Raw genomic sequence first — 20,933 nt, 5'->3', positions numbered from 1 at the left:
CACTGGCAGAATGAATATAGACATGACTTCTGAGGCTCCTTGTGTGAAATATATGAAGCCCGTGTGCTGGTGGTCTCTCTTTTGAAGTCTGACCTACTTCCATGCAGGGGCCCTGAAGAACAAGCAGCATGTGATAGGGACACTTCGATCAGAGTGAGAACTTAAGGAGAAAGGAGTGAGATCCAGTATGGAGGCACGGCTAGAATGGTGGGAGGGTTGTGGTGCTGCGCTCTGGGCTGCCTGACATAAAAGCAGAGTGCGTGACAAGCTGGGCTTGTGTTACAATTCTTGTGAACAAAACCCCCAGACAAAAAACAAACCCTTGAATTCAAGGTAAATGATCTGCATTTGTCTAAACTGTAACAGAAACTAAGCCCTCTTTCCACTGCAGTCCACATGCTCTCCCCATGCTTCTGTGTGCCCTGTACTGCCTTTTGCCTGTATTAAAAACATCTCTACTGTAACATAAAACAGAAACGTTATTAAAGTGGGGAGGAAGTCTCTACACGATTCTTCTCTATCTTGAAAGGAAGTTTGTTCTAAGGAGAGATCAATGGCTGATTCATCCTGGTGTTTCTGCCATGGCTTGGAACATGCCAGGTATTTAGCAAATATTTGTTGAATGAGTGAGAGTGAGAACCTAAATTGTCTTTTGAGTCACCAAATTAACCATGATCCATGTTGTCCTCTGTACAGTAGCAGTATTTGATGCAAGAGGAATGTCTTGAACGGGGTCATTGACAATTAAGCACTAATTTTAGTGTCAAATTCATTTAAATTTTTCAGATGTCTCAATGTAGGTACTGTGAAAACATCATTAATATATCTTGCAATATGGGGAACGGTAGGCATTGTTGGATTACCAGAATGAAGACAGGATTCCTAAGGTCCATCATGAAAGTTCCTTGAATGTAAAGCAGGAAAAATGGGAAAAAGAAGAGGAAAAAGAGGTCGAGTAGAAGAGGATAAGCTGACATTTAAATGCTAGACCCTGTTATAAGCACTTTACACTTACCAGTTCATTTCACACTCTCAGTAGTCCTAGGGAGAAGGTGCTCTTACCAGTGAGAAAAGTTACCAGTGAGAGATGCTCTCTAGTACGAGAGCATCTTCGTACTAGAAGTTGGAGGACATGTCTGAGAAAGAGAAGTCCAGCAATGGCAGGGAGGTTGGGCCTGTTCCTAGCAGACTGGAAAGTCACTCTTCCAGGAACATAGGTATCCTGTATCTGGACTGCCCACAGAAGAGCAGAAATTATGTAATTCTTCAGATATTTTTAATATTTGGCCAAAGTGGACAATTAAAGTGGCATCCAGAGTTTTGATTATTTCAGAATATCACAGCTTTCTCCCTCCGTGTGTGTCCCAACAAGCCAAATGTACACTGGTGCTCAGTAAATACTTGTGGAATGAATGAATGAATAAGTGAATGAATAGAAAAAGCCTAGGAAGAGGTATCAATCATACATGTTGAAAGTAATTACTATTTCTTTAAATAGCTACATGTTCTCACTTTTCTATTGTATACATGAATTAGTTTTATAATTGTTCTAAAAATATAACCTCAAGTGTCTGGGCAATTACTGATTTGAAGCTGAAGTGAGTCTGAAAATAGGACTAGGCTTGCCAGCTTTATTATTGCTGAACTCAGCCTTATTGTGTGGATTTGTTTGTTTGTTTGTTTTTCTGGTACTGGGAATTGAACTCACGACCTTGTGCTTGCCAGGCAGGCACTGTGCCACTGAGCTAAATCCCCAGCCCCCTATTTTGTGCATTATAGTTACAGCCCTGTGGGTAACTTCCTGGAAGAATGGGACTTTTCAGAATCTGGATCAAGTCAGTAGTTTCCAGCCAATGCAGGAAGTAGCTACTTTATTCTTTAAGCAAAAGGCTTTTTAAAAATCACAAGATGTTAGAAGTTATCTTGCTCAATATTCTTCATTTTCAGATAAAGAAATTGAGCCCAGAGAGGTGGACAAAATCAGCACTAGAATCCAGGTCTTCCAGCATTAGGCACGTCTCTCCATGCCACACCGTACCAGTTAGAGACCTGGAAAAAAACTCGATTGTCTGGTGGGAAGCTGAATGGGGGTAACTGAGGCAAATTTAATAAAGTCTGGACCACAGTGAGAAAGACCAGTGAGTGCGGTGCTTTGGGTCAGGCACAGGGGGCCTCAGCCTGGGGGTACGGGAATAGGCGGAACTGTGGATCCCAACAGGAGAAGGTGTACCCAGAAGGTGGCGGGCTGACAGGTGCTGGCACCTTCAGTACAGGGTCATAAATCTCCAGTGACCCAGGAATAGGTGCCTCCAGTGGAAAGGGCACCCAGCTTTGTTCTCTCCCCACCTGGATGTTGATGGAGTTCACAGGGCTCGGGACAGGGCTCGGGTCCCAGGGCACAGAGCAGAGGCAGAGGGTGGAGAGTGCATCAGAGGGGCACACTCACCTTCCAGAGGAGAAAGCCAGCCCCGGCTTTGCCTCACGTGTGCTTCAGGTCACTAGTTACCTGGACAACTGAGGTTACATTAAAAAAAACTATTACTATTAAAAAACTATTACCATTAGAAAAAACTATTATTATAAAATAATGTGTATAATAGAAATATGTATATGAAAATAGACATGAATAGCATGAAACATATAGTATTATATTATTAGAATATATTGTATATAATGCTGTCTAAATATATTGTATATAATGCTGTCTAAATATATTGTATATAATGCTGTCTAAATATATTGTATATAATGCTATATTATAATATGAAATATATAATTAAAAATAGACATGGAAAACAATAGAAAATAATATGTATATTTATAATAGAAAAATAGCAGCATGAAATTAAAGATATAATATTTCTTTCAGTATTCATCACTGATACCTTTCTAGACTTTTAAGAGTCATTCATTTATTTATTCATTCACTTATTCCTGCTAGTGGTGTCACACTATTTCAGATGTGGATATGGAGTAAACAGCGATGTTAAACACATCTTCCCTCAAGAAGTGTGAACAACAGTGGGGAAAGGAAGAACCACAGCAGATAACCAAAATGTTAGGGTGTGAGACAGGGATTAAGTTGTAAGAAGAAGAGGGAAGCAAGGGAAATGAATAAGAGCTCCATGAGGGCATGTTGTAATTTTAAATAAAGTGGACAGAATGGGTGTGTGCGTTTGTGTGTCTGTGTGTGTGTGTGTGTGTTTGTGTGTCTGTGTGTGTTCCTGTGTGTGTGTGAAAGAGAGAAAGACAGAGACAGAGAGAAATGAGAGAAGAGAAAGAGACAGAGAGACAGAGACAGAGAGACAGAAAGACAGACACAGAGAGAGACAGAGACAGAGAGATAGAGAGACAGAGACAGAGAGAAAAAGACAGAGAGACAGAGAGAGACACAGAGAGACACAGAGAGAGTTAGAGAGAGACAGAGACAGAGAGAGACAGAGAGACAAAGAGCAAGAGACAGAGACAGAGATAGAGAGAGACAGAGAAAAAAGAGACATAGAGAGACAGCAAGAGAGAGAGAATCAGCAAAAAGCAGTAAGCAATGGTACTGTTTGTAGGGCTTTTCCTCAGCTAATGGCTAAGTGTCAGCTAATGTGGAGAGTAGGTGGTGTGACTTCCCCTCTCCCTCGCAGTTTCAAAATGTCTCTCTTTAGATTTTTTAAAGGGCAAAGTTTTCTCCACTCCTTAAATTAACCCTTAAAGAAGTGCTATGGAGCCCAAGTTTATTAGCCAAATACTCCTTGTGTATCTGTCCCTTTTTAGCTGGGTGACTTGGGGGAAAACATTTAACCTTCTTAGTTCCAGATTCCTCATGTGTGAAAATGAGATTTTGGGTGACAGTTGAAAGGAAATAAGATGCTACCTGTGAGGGACCTAGTGCCCAGCAGGTCACTGATATTCCTGATGGTAGCTTCTCCCCTTCCCTGGCTTATCCCCTTCCCTTCTGGTCAAAGGACAGACCTGAGGCCCCTGGGATCAGGGAGATGTTTGAACAGTCTGTTCATAGCAATAACTGGCATCAACTAACTATGTGCCATGCAAACCCCCTTACATGTGTTATCTCAACAAATCCTCGCATTGGAAAATGAGGAAATGGAAGTACAGAGCCCCTCTGCAAGGGTGAGAGGTGAGGGGCAGAAGCCGGGCTGTATCCTACTCTGGTTAACAACAAAGCTCTGCTCTCCTATGGTGGTGCTATGCTCTTCCTCCCCTCTGCTTCAATTTACCAGGAAGAGGTCATAGTTGAATTGGGCCCAATGTAGGCAAGGAAGGGCTTTCTCCTGGTGATATCCAGCCTGCCAGGGGAAGGAGTGTTACTACCGTGGAAGAACTTCTTCATTAAATCCCTCGAGTACAGTGGTTCTGCAGGTAGGGTGCTGGGCTGATTGCCTGTGGATCACCTGGGTAGAGTTTTTCTTTTTAAAAATACAAGTACCATGGCTTTACCTCTTGAAATTCTAGTTGAGTAGGCCTGGGGTAAGCCTGTGTGTCTGCGTTTTTAACCTGGCCCCAAGTTTGTTTGTTGTGCAGTCAGGTTTGGCAACAGCTCCCTAGGGTCCAAAGCACTAAAGCACCATGGGAATCGTCCCATCTTCCAATGGCACCTGAGGTCATGAACTAGAACTCTTCCCAATGGTGTGAGTGTGGGGGGTAATCTAATCCATGTTTCACCTGAATCTTTGATAAAACTACTGGAGCTTATCAAGGTTAAACTGCCTTGAAACATTAATATGTTTCAAGCCCTTGGTCAGCGTTCTCTGGCCTTGGAAGACCTGTCTATCAGCTGTACTACCCTCCAGTCCATTTTCTTTGAGAGTGAATTTTATTCTTTTAAGAAAATGACCTTATCAACATTCCCCAATATACCTAATTTCTATGTTACCACTTTGATATGTTGGTAGTTATGTCTTTAGGCTCAGTGTGAAACCCTTCATGTAACTTAGTTTTTCAATCTTATTTGTCTGTGACTTTATTTGCATGAAGTTGTATAGAATAAAAATCAATGCATTAAAAGTTATAATATCAATGTCATCTGAAGAATTATGCTTTATTTTAGTAGAGGATTCACTATGTGATCATTTCAGAAGTAAGTACATTTAAACCTGTGCTCTAATTTTTCTAACTGTGTATCAGATACATCATTATCTACATGAAAAGTTTCAGTCTTCATCACTTAATGACTTTCCTTTGTTATGGTCAACAAGCTTACATGTTCTTTTGTCTCGCTGTACATTATGATTTTATGCTGGTGTTTTACTCACTGAAGAACATATGACATGTTTTGAGGAATAATAAGGATAGTTGAGCCCATTTATCCCAAGCAATACTCTCTAAATACCATGTATGTTTTCACTTATTAAACTACAAGTTAAATGATGGCATTAAGATATAGTTATTATTCAGTGTTTACCTTTACCCACTTTGCTTTTCTTCCTCAACTATCATCCCAAATAGTGTATCTCAGAGAAGGCCAGCTTTTTCCTCCCTTTGAAGAAATATTTCTAACACACTAGTAAAACACTTCTTCAAGGCTTTTCTGATTTTCTAACTTAACTTGAACTAGAGCTGTGTGAATTGGTCTTTTTGGTTAAGGTAGAAAACTTGTAAGGGGTGATATAGATTTACAGTGGGCTTTAAAGATGATAGGGTTACTGGATTATTCATTTGTTCATTCTCATAGCAAGAATTTACTGAGCACTTACTACATGCTAAGTATTGTGATAGCCATTAAGGATACAGGGATCAGTAACTCACACTTTTCAGATGCTGCTCTACAGCTGCATTTTTTTAAAATCAGAATGGTTCATGTTCTATTACTTGGTTTGGATCCAAGATTTTTGGTGGCACAAAATCCACATCAGCATTGAACCCTCTAGCCCTACTCCCAGAAGACTCTTTTCACTAAGCAGATGCTTTGCAGCTCATGCCCTTGAACTCCCCAGCCCTCCAGAGACAGAGGGGATTTACCTGGAGACAGAGATGGTTATCTGGCTCAGTGCAGACATTAATTAAATGGCAGTGAGGTGCTCTCACCCAGTCTAGGGGTCATGGCCCTCTCTTGGATATTCTTTCTTTCAAACTGTGCAAAAGGTTCCAGTCTTGTGATTTCTCTGAAAAACAAATGTTTAAATACTTTGTCTCTCCCTCTTCCTTCTACTTTACCCTTTAGCCAAGTGCTTGCAACTTGATTTTCTTGGGGCCAATTCCTGTAAATTAATGCCCTACTCAGGCTCTGATCTGAGTGTGGGTTAGATTTCCAGCAAGCATGGAAATAGTTGGGTAGCGAAGGAAGCAAAACTTCAGAGCAGCAGAGGTGTAGGCTGTGTCCCAGAGCCCATGCAGGGCGCTCTGGCAAACAGACCTCAAGGAGCAGTGTGGTCATTGCTCACTGTTGTTGTAACGAATCCCCACCAACTTAGGCGGTAAAACACAAAATTACCATCTTATAGTGTTGGAAGCAGTTAGTTCAAAATGTGTCTCAGTGGATTCAAACCAAGATTTCAGCAGGGCTGTGTTTTCTCTGGACATTTTACAGGTGAAGAATCTTTTTTCCCTACCTCTTCCAGGTTCTGGCTTCTAACTGTCTCCATTCCTTGGCTTGTGGTCCCCTTGCATTCTCAAAGCCTCAATGGCTAGTCAAGTCTTTCTCATATCAACTCACTCTGACACTGACTCTCCTATATTCCTTTCACTTGTAAGGACCCAAGTAATGACTTTTGGTTCACGTAGTTGTCTAGAGCAATCTCCACACCTCAGGATCAGTTGACCACAACCTTAATTCCACCTGCAATGGTATTTCCCCCTCCCATGTACTATATTCCAAGATTTAGATATGAAAACCTTCGAGGAGGCTATTTTTCTGCCTTTCCTACCCAGGCTCAACTATATATATATATATTCTGTATTCACAGTAATATTCACAGTGTTCGAGCTGATACCAGTGGGAAGCCCTGTGAGTGGCAGACAACTGTTGGCAACAGGACAGGAGGACTCGGGGCTAACACCAACAGAAGAGCTTAAAACCAAAATTCCACTGACAAATTAGCAAATCACAGGTCATAGGCAATGGGGAAAATCACCTCTGCCAATTTCGGTGCTCCCTGGATGTTCTGTTTTGTGACACAAAACTTGAAGTATTGTTCAAAACTGTGATCCTGGGCTGGGGATTTAGCTCAGTGGCATAGTGCCTGCCTGTCAAGAGCAAGGTCATGAGTTTGATTCTCGGTACTGGAAACAACAAAAACAACAACGAAAAACTGTGATCCTGAGCCATTAGGAAAATGTTTTATTCAGTTCAAAAAACAACAAACACATGGTATTTCTTAGAAAGAGGCTTAAAATTGACCTATATTAAGAAGTAATTTAGTGAATATGCATCAGAATTCTGAAAGAGCAAGAATTTCTGAACCCCAAAACAAAAGAAGATATTTTTAAAGAAAGAATTATATTTTTGTGTAAATAGACATTATAAGGTTTACATACTGAAGTTACAGGTGGTGAATACCTGTAATCTCAGCATTCTGGGAGGGCGAAGTAGGCTGATTCAAAATTCAATCCCAGCCCAGGCAATGTTGTGACCCAGTGAGACTGTCTCAAAATAAAAAATGAAAGGACAAGGAATGTAAGGTTCAACCAGCAGTGCTGCGAAATAGAAAAAAAAAATCATAAACCAAATGAACAGGTAAATAGCAAGTTGTGACAATTGCTTGTCACAAGTAAGACATTCAGTAACCATAATAGGTTTCATACAAATCAATGAGAAAAATGGAAAGGCCACAATAGAAAATGGACATATTATACGTAGATAATTTATATGGGGAAAAAACGTGGGTGGCAAATTAGTGCATGTAAACGTTTAAATTCGGTATAAAATGATGGTTTGAACTTATGAAATTAACACAAGAGTTTTCAAAGTGATCATATTTTATTTTGGTGAGGATATGGTAAAATATCCTTTCATAAGCTTATGAAAAAATATGTTATATTTTATATATATTGTACCTATCATATCAATATTCTAAAACACAACTTGAAATATTTCAAGATCTCACAAATCTTTGTAGGCTTTGACACATCGATTCCACATATAGATATCTCCTTAAAAGAAGTAGAAATAGAGACAAAGATTTCTGCAAAAAATGTTCAACCTTATTCATAGCAAAAGCAACTAATTCATCTTATGAATGTAATGGTTAAATGAAGTATGACACATTTATATTATAGGCTATAATAGAGCCATTAAAATAAGAAGTTTCAAAGAATGTTTAATGATATATAACTTATTAAGTAAATTATGGCATTATGTTATATTTCAGCACAAATTTTTGCAGAACCAATTGAAGACAATAACTTCAAATGTTAACAGATTTATGGGTTTGCCTTATTTAGTCTGTTTTAAAATTTTCCAGCTTTGAAAAAGAAGCATATTCTATGGCCGTACTACCTTGGACACACCCAATATCTTCTCTTCTGAAAAAGAAGCATGTACTTACTTTTAGACTCAGAAATGTATTTTTAAATTTTTAATAAAATAGACATATGACATGTGTTTCAGAAATGTGCCATATGTTTCAGAAAGATTTTCAGGTAAAATGGCTCAACTGTTTTGTTTTTGAAAGTTTCAGTGATGGAGATAATCCATCTACATGAAGTCTTATCTCCTAAGATGTTGGATAAGACATTGCCACACTTTGGAAATACTGGCGTCCTTTAATAAAAATTAAATCTCTAAGCTCATACAGTTTAACTAAGTGTTTGGTTTATGACAGTATTTTTCAAAGAGCTTTTTCAGGAGAAAGGAGTGTTTTAGTTGCTTGGGGAGAAAAAGTATTTACAGATCAAATAAAAGCAGGAAAGACTGTTCTTCTATTCTTGAAGTCACAATTCAGATTAGCATTTTCTAGCCTCTGAAAAGCCCTGCAATAATTAAATCCACTTTATTTTTTAAGCCAGAGTTTTCTAAAGCTGCACTCTTTGGAATTCTACTGGGTGACTATTAACATCATCCCTGAGGCCTGTATCAGGTGCATTCCGCGCTGTGGAAAGCCACAGGATGAAGCAAAATGCAGCTCACTGCCTTGGGCACACAACTTTGTAGACTGTGGAGCTAGAAGATATGAGCCTGGTTTCAATAAACATTTCAGGAACTGTAAATAAAATTCTAGCCTAGAGGATGGTGAGGTTAGGAGGGGCAAGCTTGAGGATCTGTGTGGTGGTGACATATTCAGGAAGACCTCAAGTTCTTTTCCAAGTTATCAGGTTCTTGCTCTCACAGGCCTCAGGCCTCAGCCAGGGAGCAGCTCCAGGCTCCGAGTCCCCTATGATGTGAAGGCTTCCCTATCCAAGGGCACTGTGCCCAGTAAGAATGGGGCTTTCCAGAACTTTCACAAGAGGGTGCTTCTTCACATCCTGCTCCAGACTGGGGAAGGATACGCAGCCCCTCAGTCACACTTGTAAAATTTGGGAGCTCATACAGGCAGAGTCTATTGCCTGAAAGTAAACCTTGCATTCAAAGACACTATATACCCTCAAGTATCCAGAGAATGAGTTTTTACTTGACAGGATGAGTTGCTTATGTGTGTCTTCTCTTTGTAGTTTTTTGTCCTCTTCCTCTAAGAGTATTTTGGTCAGTTTGAACCTCTGTGGGTTTGTCCTAATGTCCAGGATCCCAGACAGTGTCCTCTTTTTGGAACTAAAAGAAATGTGCTATGATTTTTAGGTCCACCCAAGTGAAACTATGTCCGGCTCATGCTGACACTGTCAGTGAGTATCTGTGAGGTGTACACTCCAGAGCCTCTGCTCCATTTTGTCTCATCTACTACACTCTTTCCTTGGAAAAGGTAGAAGTGTGGAGGGGAGGGGGAGACCCTAGTAAGAAACCTATACCATCCTACTTACATTTACAACCTCCCCCAATGGGTAATCTCCTCTGGTGGTTATAGAGAGCTAAGTTTAGAGGGCAGAGAGACACGCAGTGGGCCCTCCAGATCTGTATTTCCTACTTCCTCTGCAGCTCCTCTATTCTTTTATGTACTGGTGCTGCAGCTAAGATGATGCTTGAAAAATTTTTCTGCTGGTGAAAGGGATAGTTGGAAGCAACAGATCTAGTCCAGCTCTGTACGTGAATCTTTCTGAAACAGCCATGAAGCTTTTCTCAGATAGTGTCAGGATGCTCATTACAGCCCATATTTGGTTGTGTGCTGCATGGAAATTGGCTTCCTTGGGTTCCCTACCCACTTGTCCCAGTTCTGCTTTCTGGGAATGAACAAAAATAGTTCAACTCAATCTCCAGTTTTTAGCTCCACCATGACAGGGACTTTGTCAGTGTGATTCTTTGGTGTATCTCTGGAGCAGTTCCTGTCACATGATGGAGCTTAATAAATATCCACTGAGTAACTGAATAAGAAATGGATGATGGCTTTCGTGTGTCCATTGTAAAATAGCCATATAACTTGAGCCTTCAAATTTTGCACGTCTAAAGACTCGTAAGGTAACTTTTTCACTCTTCCTCAATCTAGAACTTCTCTATCAAAGGAGCCCCGATGGAGTGGAAATATGCTGAGGATTTTTGGATATGGGCTAAGAGCCTTTGTAATTTAATTTATTCTCCCTAGTACTTCCAAAAATGCTTCTAAACAAGCAGTATATAAAGCAACCTGATAGCCATGATGAAAGCTGCCAGGCTTTCCCCAAAGACTGAGCCATAACCCAGGCCTGAGGGGTTATATGCCTGCATTGGCATCTGCAGTGATTGTCAGTGTAACAGGGTTGCAGAGGCACTAGGAAGTCCCATCAGCTTCCATGGTAAGACCAGAAACTTCACCAGCAGAGAGTCATTCCCTTGGATAAAACAGAAACACTGGTCATGTTGAGTCTCCAATACCTTGCGTGAACTTGCTGCCTGAATGTTTTCTTTAAGAGCAAGAGACTCTAAACATGCTGGATTATGGGAAGAAGTAGGCTTTAGCAAAGAAGAGACAGAGTCAAGTGAGCTGGAGGCTGGCTAAAAGAAAAATACATTGTGCCTTGCTGCATGAATATTCAGGACCTTGGAAGCTCCTTCCATTTGGAAAAGGCCATCTAGGGTGGAGGAGGTCAGTCTGGCTTTATATAAACTCTAAAGCTGTGGATCCTTCTCCCCTGCTAGTGTGACTCTTCCACATGGATAAGATGTAATGGGAACTGTGTCCTCAGAAACTTTGGAAGGTAGGTGCTGCCTGTATCTCAGTGACATTGGAGTGCTAGGGAAGGTGTCCGTGCTGGCCTGGAGCCATCTTCTCACCACAGAAGGGAAAAACCAATCCCTGACAAGCGAACAGCTGATCCTTAGCCATGTGATGAAGTATTGCTTCCTGGGCAGGATGTTTACAGTTCTTAAGAAGTTCTTTCCCAATCAGAGTGAGTGACAGCTTCAGAAAATGAAGGATGGTGTTTTCTTACTCTATGTATGCGCTCGCTGCGTCCCTTCACTTCGCTCAGATGATACAGCTCACCCCAGGTTGAGCATGGCAGTGTCCCACGTGGGAGGCAGGGAGGAGGCCATTGGAGAAGTGCAGTTTACTTGCCCTACCCCTTTGAATATGGTGCTGCAGGCAGTTCTTCCACTGTCCTCCCGGCCCAATGCTGCCTTTCTTTTTTATCTTTCTTTCCAGATAATGCAGCTAATGTCATTATTCTTGTGGGGGTGTGTTTACTATTCTGAGATCACATTAACATTACTCATTTAACATCTGCAATGTTTTGAAACTGAAATGTCTCACCATATCCCATATCAGAGTGGGATTTTTGTCTCTGACCGATGCTTAGATTGATAAGGACAGCCTATGACCATGACCTTTAAGATGCACAGTCTGGAGGGTGTGGGGTTTGAGCAGAAGGTAGCAAAAGCCACCTTCATTAGCAGGACCAGTGTTAACTACTGCTCAGCAAAGGACCCTGCGTACTTTACCATAGGGCAGGTGCCTCTGAATAGTGACAAAGCTCCAGAAGCTGCTCTGGGCAGCCAGACTGAGCAACTGAGACTAAAACTGAAGCCAGTGAAGTTGGCTTCTTGGGCTCTCAGTCCCAGTTGATTTGAGGCATTGGGTGCTCTGTTCTCTGCTGGCTACAGGCAGGGCCTTTGCACAGACAAGGGTGAGGATAAGGACAGATAGGTGACCACCCTCACCCCTCAGGAGTTCTCAGTCTAGCAGAGACAGACATGTAAATAGTGTGGTAGATACCAGGTCGAGATATATTGTGGCGCATTAGAATAAATAGCCACTCTCTGGGGTTAGAGGAGTGGGAGGGGTTGGGGAAGATAGAGAAGATGAAAGAGAATGCTCAGACTGGGCCTGGTGAAATACTGCACACTGTCTAGGTTGGAATAAAATGCAAAGGAAAATTTTTTTTTTGGTATTGCAAATATACAGAAAGGGAAAGGGGAAGACTAGAGATGAAGTACAAAGACCTGATGCAGATCACAGAGCTCCCGAGGGCCTGCATGGGAGTCTCTCTTCTGCATGCAGGCAAGGGGGGCTGTTGCACAGGCTTTAACTGTGATAGTGAGTTCTTAACCTTTAGAAAGGTCCCTTGGCTACCTGTGGAGACAATAGGACTGAGGGTGATGAGACAGAGGGCGAGATAAGTAGTTGGGCATCTGTCAAAATAATTCAAGAAAGGTGTGAGGGTTACAACAAAGTCAGTGGCAATGTGGAAGCATTAGAGAAATCGTGGGTGCCTGAGACTTGGTGGGCATGGAGTAGAGCAAGGAGACTGAGAGTTAATGGAGAATAAGACACCTAAGATGCCACCTAGGATTCTGATTTGAGTCACTCTAGACGACACGGAGAGAAGGGGGTGTAAGACAACCAGTTCATGCATGTGGAATCTGAGATGCTGGTAAGATACCCAAGTGAAGGGCCAGTGCAGTGACTCCCAAACCTCTATCCCCAGGGTGTGTTCCAAGACCCTCCGGTAGGTACCTGAAACTGGGGGTGGTACAAAATCCTATATATGCTATGTTTTCTTCTCATATAGACAGACATACACAAATTTAATGTCTTTTCATCTTATTAAGTGCTTACCATGCATTGCAGCCGTAATATTCACAGTTTGAGGTGTAACACAGAACTAGCACAAACTTGTTTTTCTTTCTTCACAATTTCACAGATAGCTTTGTTCTTACTTTAGAACTTAGAAACCTTAGTATAGAATTTTTTTCTTCTACTAAATTGAGAACTTTCACCTTTTTCTTTTCAGGAAGTATTTATGGGTTCTGTTTGGCATATTTGAATCGCCAGCCTCACTATACTTGCACTTGGTCACATTATTAAGCCAGGTAAGTGTTACTTGAACACAACCACTGAGGTACTGCAATAACTGGTCTGATCCCCATGACACCTACTAAGCAACTAACAGACAGGGAGCATATGTGGCCCGGATCTACTGAACAAAGGGCTAAGTCACATTCTGGGGAGACAAGGGTGGATGATGCAAGATTTCACCACAAACTCAGAATGGTGTGCAATTTAAAACATATGAATTGTTATTTCTAGAATTTTTTCATGTAACATTTTCAGACGGCAGTTGACTGTGGGTCACCCTGAAAAGCAAAACTGCAGATGATGGGGATTGTTGTATACAGGCAGTTATGTGGTTTGATACTCAAAAGAGAAGCCAAGGATAAGGAGGAGCATGAGAGTTGCTTCCAGGTCGGTGGTAGCTAAATCCATAGCAGAAGATGGCCATGCCCCGTAAGAAGGACAGAAAGCCAAGGAAAAGTTTTTTTTTTTTTAAATTCATCATCTTAAAGAAGCAGCAAGAAGAGAGGCCATAAAGGGGACCTGAGATGGAGGTAAGAGGAGAAAGCTGTGCTGAGGAAGGCAGGGAAGAGGATTTCTGAGATGGACAGACTGGTCCATAGAACCATGCGCCTCAGGGAGACCAAAGGGGCAGCACTCAAAAGAAATAGCAATCGGGGTCTTGACTGAGAGCCCCTAGGTGGGGCGGTGGGTGTGGAGGTTAGATTAGAGCAGGTGGGAAGCGGCGGCGTGGGTGGTTAGAGAGGGTAGTTAGAGAAGGCTGGCCTACAGGCCCAAGGAAAAAGTGTCACCAGAATACTCAGGACAACTGACTGTCCGAAAGCCTTTTCACAACAGAGAAAGAGGTTAGCCTGATAGAACAAAAAGATGGATTTTCAAAACTACTGAGAATTTTTATTGCACCCTAGGCCCTGGCTAGGGACTTTGGCGTTGTCACTCTGAGTGTTTTTCAATCACTTATTCTTTTATGTTCTCCATAGTTTTGCTGCCACTCTCCCCTCCCTGTCCAGATCCTGTCTCTTTTGTAGCTGGGCTTGCATCTTGTAGACATTTGAGGTCTCGCTGCACTTTTAGAAAGACTTTCTCAAAGTTTTTGAAAAATCAGGACTAACACTAGTAAATAATAAATGTTAAATAGTAATAAACAGTGTTATTAAACCCTGCTGAATCTTTGAAGAAGGCCTTAGACAAGAGTGTTGTCAAAATGGAAATGGGGTAGGCTCACAGCATGTCAAGGAGAGAGCAAACCCAGAGAGGCCTAGGGTGCCTAGTATGTGCACTGGGGGTGGGTACCAGCTGCCCAGTACATACCGTTGATCTGCCAAGGTGACATTTTTGACAGCACATCCTAAACCCAGCCTCCTCTAGTCCTATGATTGCAGAGTCATAGTCACTGACTTCAAAGCACTAACAGGCTCAGATGAGTGAAAGTTCGCACTGCAGATGTGACTGTCACGGGGAGACGCACCTTCCTGCGAGCAGAGGTGGTGAAATGAAAGAAGTAAGGGGTGGAACAATTGTCAGGGTTTCCAAGTTCTCTAACTTGGAAGGAGTCATTAGGTGAATAAATAGCATACTCCCACTCCCACTGGCAGAAGCCAGAATGACCCAGTGAATGGATTGGAAGTAGTAATAGAAATTTTAAGTGTTTCTGCATCGAGTTTATAATAGAGCTCAGGATTCGGTGGGGCCCTACACAGTTTGTGAAGCGAGCCAAATTTGACCCCTCCCAGATCTTCCAGCATTCTTCGTCCTTCCTAGAAAACAGCTTCTATGTTATAAGCTCAGAGTAAGTGCTAGGCATAGGCGAAGCCTAATAAAGATAAGTACTCATTCACACTTTGTAGCCACACTCTGGGATATGCACCACTATTATCTTCCTTTTACAGAAAAAACTAAGGTTTAGAGGATTAGGTAACCTGTTAAAGATATATTACTAGGTGGCGGCAAAGTAAGGATTCTTACCTAGTTGCGTCTGACTCTTCCATGTGTGCCTTTAGTCACTTAGCAATAAGATACAGCCTTTAGGTTTTGTTACTGGTCCTTCCAAAGACTTTCAGGCCTGGAAAACACTTTAGAAACCTAATATAGCACAAATGACCAAGTCACCTCCTGCTTTGATATATATGTCAAATACATTCTTGAAAACCTATTGTATTGGTCCATTTTATGTTGCTATAATCCAATATCAGATGCTGGACACTTTGTTCAAAAACAGGGTTTATTTAAGTTCATAGTTTTGGAGGCTGAAATTTCAAGATCAGATGTCCCCATTTTTTCGGATTCTGGTGAAGGCTCTCCTGGCTCTATCACAACATGGCAGAGAATCAGAAAGGGAAACAGCTCTGTGTAGAAAAGCACAAACACACGGGGTCGCCTTGCTTTGTAACAGCCTGCTTTCTCGAGAACTGACTTGTTCTGCAAAACCAGAACTAATGCCTTGCAAAGTCAGTGGCCTCATGATCTAACTACCTTTTATTAGGCCTTACCTTTCAAAGGTGCCACCACTACATTAGAGACCAAACTTCTCCCATATCAGCCTTTGGGGAGCACACTCAAATTATATCCAAACAATAGCACATGAAAATCAAAGGTGTAGGTATCAAACAACAGGCTTAGTTACTACTGGGTTGAGGGATGGGAGGACTTCCAGAGATTTAAAAAAAAATTATAAAAATGCTTATCCTTTGCCTTTTTGTATACTATATATGACAATGCAGCCCCAAAATTTAACTATGCTCCTTAATTTGTTCTTTTTCTTTGTAACTGAACACAAAATCAACCTATCTTCCACTGAGCTTACAACTGAGGCTTAAAACTTGCTATTTTTAGTACACCTAATGATTTCTATTTCTGCCTTAATTTTATTAAATTGATGGGACCTCTCCAATCACTTTTACTAATATCAGCATTTTCTTTTTCTTTTTTTTATTTTTTTTGTTTTTTTTTCTCTGGTACTGGGAACCGAACTCGACCTTGCGCTTGCCAGGCAGGCGCTTTTGCCGCTGAGCTAAATCCCCAGCCCCAGCATTTTCTTTTTCTGTCCCCCACTCATTTTTGAAAATGCAATCAAGTATTTAGACAACTGCTTGAATCCCCCATCACCAAAATGGTGCTGCCGCTAAAACTGAGTGGCCAGACAGCTTCACTATGGAAAGGTCGAGCATTCTGTTGTCAGCTAATGAATGGATGTCTGAACTCAGTGTGTGAAAAACAATTTAGCAGTAGGCATATATAAGGTATTTGAGGTGTGGACTGTAGGCAGTTAAATATATCAAAGTCAAGATACCAGTAGATCAGTTTACAAAAAATTTAAAGAAGGTCTACTGTTTGCCCAACCCTGTGGACACAAAGAATGATCTGCTGTTGTCTGATTTTTTTGAACGGGCCAATTCATTTGGGGTTAAAAGAGATGGCTCCAATTTTCTTGCACTAACTTTCTAGGTGGTCATTGTATAGCTTCTTGGCAGAGAAGGGGCTTAACTTACATTTGTGAAGAATGTATGCTGGGAGCTAGTCCAGGAGCTGGACAGAGAGACATGGCAGTGCATGGCAAGGAGCTTCCAGACCAGTGGAGATGAAGCCAGACACAAGGATAATCCCATTACAATGCAGTAAATGCATGGATAGAATATAAACAGGGTGCTAAGGGAACATATGGGAGGATGCTCAGACTATCCTGAGGATTCGAAGAGGCTTCCTGGAAAATCACTGAAGCACTGTAGGACTTAGCCATGTGTCAGGGAGAAAGGATGTTTCAGACAAAGGGAGCAACATGCAGATGGATCTGGGCCCGCAGTTTGAATGCAGTGAGAGAGGAGGACGGAACGTTTAGAGGGATCAGGTCATACTAAATGCTGTATGAAATCCTCAGTTACTGTGTCAAGTGGACCTAGCATAAATGCCTCTTCATTGATTTTTTTTTATTTTAAAGAGAATAAAAAATAATAAAAAAATCCATTTGAAATGATACAGAGCTTCACTAAACAAGATGATAGGAATTCAACAATGGCTGTTATGTTGCATATTGTTATCTTCAGATTACTTGTTCAGATTGCCAGATAAATACTGGAGTTGTTTCAGTTTTCCTTCAAATATAACTCAAACCATCTTACTCCCTTGACTGCAAACTGGAGTCTTTGAATAGGCCTGGACAAAAGGCAAATGCAGGCAAAGACTGCCAACTGCAAAGCAGTTGAGCCCCAGAGATCATGGAGCACAAACAAAATTTCTAACTAGGCTTCAGAGAGAGAAGAATCAAATTTTCTCAGAGGCATAATCTCATCTCAGGAGCAGGTTTGTGACCCACTCAACACTGTGACCAGCCTCTATCTTTAGACACACTCATTCCCCTAGAATGTGAGAAGCAGTTTAGGGTAAGCCTATTACGGCCTCCCGTGGTCTTTCATTCAAGAAGAATATCCATCTTGGTCCTTTCCAAAATGTACGAGCTGTAGCTAAAACTGCATAAAACCTATTCTGTAACTCACTTGACATCTATCCAGGATGTCCCAGTAAACCACCTCCTGTTCCCTGAGTGTCTCACTGTTCCCTACGTTCAATTTTTCTGGCTTTCTACAGAATAGTCTCCAAATGTATTACTTCTGACCTTTTCTGAAAAACATCCTTTTTTGAGAAATAATTATCATGCCATAAATTTACTCAATTAATGTGTATAATTCACTGGCTTTTAGTGTATTCATGGAGTTGTTCATATATCATCACAATCAATTTCATTACCCCCTCAAAATTTCATCCCCCTTTCAGGTCACCCTCCAATCTCTCATGTTCTTTGGCCTTAGCCACCGCTAATTTACCTTCTATCTCTATAGATTTGCTTATTCTGAGCATTTTATCAAGGTGGAACCATACACTATGTGATCTTTTTTGTTGTTGTTGTTTGTTTGTTTGTTTTTGGTTTTTCTTTGCCGCTGAGCTAAATCCCCAGCCCCCCACTATGTGGTCCTTTGTAACTAGCTTCTTTCATGTTTGCCTTTTGCTTAAGGACCTGTCATTTGCTTGTTTGATGTATGCCTGGACACTAAATGGCTATTTTCTTGTTGGTTTCGTGTACTTCATATCTCTGCCTCTGAATGGCTATCCAGTTAGCCTGTCCCACCAGCACATGAACTGCATGAGTGCAAGCAGAGAAGTAGGACAATACAGGGCACGTAAGATGCGATTGGATGGGTCTGCCCCTACAGCCTCAATTTCTCCTTCCCTCTAGTTGACTTTCCGACACTACTGCCCAAAGGCATACCTGGGATGAGGTGAGAAAGCTGAGGAAATTTTTCTTCAGTGTGTGTGACTTTAAGGGGGACAGCATTTTCTCCTTGACTTCCCTCAGATACTTCTACTTCATTGGCATTTCTTTGGCACAGTTCAAGTTCTGCAGGCTGAGTAGAAAAAGACAAGCCTGGCCATTCTGGTGAGCTGCATGGTCAACTCAGAAAGTGTCCCTGACCTGTGACCAGACACCTGAGAGAACAGCGAGGAGAGGGGACCCTACCATCAGATGAAGAGGAAGGGAGAGCTGCATGTGATTCTGGGTTCCCAGAAGAAAAATGGAGCCCTCCCAGAGCTTACGTCACACATCACAGCAGTTTACTGGGCTCAGGAGCTCCTCACTGCACTGAGTTTACTTGGCGATCATTTCAAGCAGACCCATGAATCCTCTTTACACATACATCTGCAAAAGCTGTAGAATGTACCTTGCTGTCACAAAGCGGAGCTTGCAGTTCTAACTACAGGTGGAGGAAGAATGATCTCCTTTTGATGTCACTTAGAATATTTCTTTAGAAGCAAGTGTAGATCACACCAGTGGTGACTCGAATGGTGGCATGGAATACCTTGACTTCTTCCAACCACGTGGCCATTTCAGTTTGGCCAGGAAATACATAAGGGACTTTATGATGGGACTGTGAGTACAGACACCCCCGGAGTTCAGCTTGGGCAAAGAAGGAACCAGGAGGAGGAACTGTTCATCAGTACCCATCCTCACCCACGCGTCTATAATTACCAACAACGGTTGCAGCGCAACTCAAAAAACATAAACACACTGAGTTGGCTTAAACCCAGGGCTCTATTTATAGCTTCCATGACCACTCATAGCCTTAACACCCTACTTGAAACAGACCCCAGATCAGGAGCAGGGGCCAGGGACATTCTCAGTTGTGACATAAAGCACATGACTCTACATCTTCTATCTAACAGTTCCATCTAGTAGTTCCTCGTTTCAGCGTAGTCCAGGCATGAAAGGCCATTAAAAACATCCAGCCATTCTGACAGAGGCACATCTCAAAATAAACATTTTCCTGGGTAAGCCAGACAGGAACACAGAGCCAAAGGACTTCCAACTCAGACTTGGAAATTATAGGGTTTGCTTGAGAGGCGTGACAGTGGCACATCATCATTGCTTGTACGTTTCGCCTGAACTGTGTTTGTTCAGGCAAGACAGGAAGTGGTCATGAAGAAGTATGACACAGTGGAACGAGCAGGAGCTGGGGAGGCACACAGTGCCACGTTCAGTGGGGGAATCTTGAACATGTTTCTTGACCTCTTTGAACTTTGGTTTTCTCTTCTGTAAAATGGGAATACTAAAAATATCCATCTCATAGGGAGCTGTTAGAATAATAGATAGCATGCAGATACAGATGAGCTTTTGCATTATTATTATTATTTTGTGGTGCTGGGGATTAAACCCAGAGCCTCCATACTGAATTACACTATTATGGTTTGTATCTAGATGTCCCCCCAAAACCTCATTTGGTCAGAGTTTTTTCAGAGGTGGCTGAATCTAGCGTGTCTGATTGACTGATGGTTCAGTGCTAGGATTAAAGGTGCTCAGAATAAGGGTAGATGATTGCTGGACCAGTCCACTGATTGGATTGACACCGCCCTGATCCCAGTAGACTGGATACAATATAAGGGATAGAAAGAGGCTTGTCTCACTCTCTCTTGTTACTTTTGCTGTCTTTTGCTGCCATGAACTGTTGCCCTCTGCCATGTACCACACTGCCTTGGAGCCAGCCAACTATGGATTCAAACCTCCACAAACTGTGAGCTAAATAAACTTTTTCTCCTTTAACTTTGGGTGTTGGGTATTTTTGTCTCAGCAACAAGCAAAAAGTAACTAAAACATATACTGTCAGCCTTTTTCTGAAATAAAGTCTCTCTAAATTATGAAATTGCACAGGCTGGACTTGAACTTGCAGTTCTCCTGCTTCAGCCTCCTAGAGTGCTTAATTTACAGGCCTGTGTTACCATGCCTGGCTACAGTATTACTATTAATAATGCATTGGTATAAATCAGGATTTCTGAAAGATTTGACCCAGGTAACTCATAGTAGATAATTTTGATGGCCACCCATCAAAGACTATATCTTTGAGGTGGTCCTTGTTATTAAAAACCTCTAAAGAATTGAAAGATATTCTTAGAGATTTTTCTCTTATTTGGTTGATGCTACATGTTTCAGAAAGTTGAGTATAAATGTGTTTGCTCCATATTTCTGTATTTTTAATATTAAAAGGTAATTATGCATCACAGTTGTAAATTCTATTTCTTGCATATTTTAAAACAGAGCAGCTCATTTGATGGGAAAACAAACTCCTTCTTCTACATGATGACTCT

The 20,933-nt window shown here is 41.6% G+C and overlaps 1 long non-coding RNA gene across 1 annotated transcript in view; it reads left to right on the top strand.

Annotated features, from left to right (window-relative positions):
- The window catches only part of LOC102022620, an 83,325-nt gene that overhangs the window by 52,315 nt on the left and 10,077 nt on the right, over window positions 1-20,933 (top strand). The window contains exon 3 of the long non-coding RNA XR_001234296.1: window positions 13,243-13,321. This is a non-coding gene — a long non-coding RNA (uncharacterized LOC102022620). The remainder of the gene's footprint in view (window positions 1-13,242; window positions 13,322-20,933) is intronic.

The sequence above is a fragment of the Chinchilla lanigera genome, unplaced genomic scaffold (assembly GCF_000276665.1).
Source record: "Chinchilla lanigera isolate Chin_1 unplaced genomic scaffold, ChiLan1.0 scaffold00024, whole genome shotgun sequence".
Taxonomy (NCBI): domain Eukaryota; kingdom Metazoa; phylum Chordata; class Mammalia; order Rodentia; family Chinchillidae; genus Chinchilla; species Chinchilla lanigera.
This window is presented reverse-complemented; position numbering and strand designations above follow the sequence as displayed.